Raw genomic sequence first — 1594 nt, forward strand, 5'->3', positions numbered from 1 at the left:
AAGATATTTTTATATTATCCTTCAAAATTTTTTGGTAATTAATAAATCTAGTAAGATGACTTTTGTGATTATAAATTTTTATAAAAGAAGAAGTTTTATTATGCAATTGAACTCCTAATTCCATAATATCTTCCAATGGTATCTTCCCATTCGTATCATGATAGTCTTATTCATAATCTAAATAGTAACACTATAGTTCTACATGGTACGGTGCCACAAAGTTCAAACTTATGGGATCCCTGATAGAAATATAATACCTATTTGGTCTACCCTAACTTCCAAAGTGTCTAATTTTTAGTAAATTATTGTTACTTACAAAGTCAAAATTAACAAAGTATCCAATTCATAGACTTTGTCTTTTCTCTTAGGATTTATCATATCAATAGGATACTAGAAATTATTAGTATTCATTTCCTCTGTTAGTTCATATGCTTCCTCAAATAGCTTAGATATTAAAGATCCTCTGGCTATAGTATTGATGACTGACCTTAGATACCTAGTAATCCATTATTTCAGGTCAGATTAACCAGCCAATTAGTTAAGGCATAACGAGGGAACTTCTTAAGCATTTTCTTAAATCTCTCCCAACTTTTATAAATTGATTCTCTTAGAATTGAGAAAAAGAAGTGATCTAATTTCTAAGTATGGTAGCTTTTGAAGGTGGAAAATCCATAGCTATAAATTGATGAGCCAACTCATTTCAGTGGTTATAGAGCTAGAAGGAAAGGAACTTAACTAGATCTTAGCCTTGTTCCTTAAAGAAAATAGAAATAATTTAAGCCTAATAGCAACATCACTGATACCATTATATTTAAATATTACATAGATATCTAGGAAACAAGCTACTTGTAAATTTGGTTCTTCAATTAGAGTTACCCCAAAGTAAAATTTTTGAACAATATAAAGAATGGAAGGTTTCAATTCAAAAAATTTAGCTTTGATATTAGGTGTGCTAATACTCTGATCGATTCTGCCTGATATAGGGCTAGCTTACTCCCTAAGAGTTTTAGATTGATCTTAATTTAGCACTGGGTTAGACATCTCTAAATATTTTTAGCTTTTTGAATTTTTGAAAGTTGCTTTCTATTTCATATTCAAATAATAAAAGTTCCTTTCTAAATCTACAAATAATATAAAATGAATAAGTAGTAACAATAGTAAAATAAATAAAACAAAACATGATAAAAATAGGATACATAATACAAGTAGGTCAAAATATGCACTTATTTTAATAATATAGTAAAAATTTTAATATATAAATTACTTCCAAGGTAGAATTGCCAAAAATGTGATGTTATGGGGGTATTATCGAGATTAATTTTATCTGAGCATAGATTGATGTGACATTCAATATTTAAATATGATTAGGTTTTCCTTGATATGTCAATAATTCAAGCCCACTTAAATATAGGAAAGTATGCATGCTGAACCTCATAATAAAGTGTGAAGTATAGTTAGCATATCAAAATAAAATGATAATTTTAAGTTCCTACCATTGATTAAAATAAGTTAAATAATTAATATAATTTTAATAAAATTTTTGGGTCAAATCCATGTAAATAATATATTTTTTAAAATGATATTCTTAATTTTA

The 1594-nt window shown here is 26.9% G+C and overlaps 1 non-coding gene across 1 annotated transcript; it reads left to right on the forward strand.

Moving 5' to 3' along the window:
* The first annotated feature begins 540 nt into the window (after positions 1–540).
* Positions 541–646, forward strand: LOC114580052. Its single transcript, XR_003701350.1, has one exon. It is a non-coding gene; the product is annotated as a small nucleolar RNA R71 (small nucleolar RNA).
* Positions 647–1594: the final 948 nt, after the last annotated feature.

The sequence above is a fragment of the Dendrobium catenatum genome, unplaced genomic scaffold, assembly GCF_001605985.2.
Source record: "Dendrobium catenatum unplaced genomic scaffold, ASM160598v2 fragScaff_scaffold_744, whole genome shotgun sequence".
Classification (NCBI taxonomy): Eukaryota; Viridiplantae; Streptophyta; class Magnoliopsida; order Asparagales; family Orchidaceae; genus Dendrobium; species Dendrobium catenatum.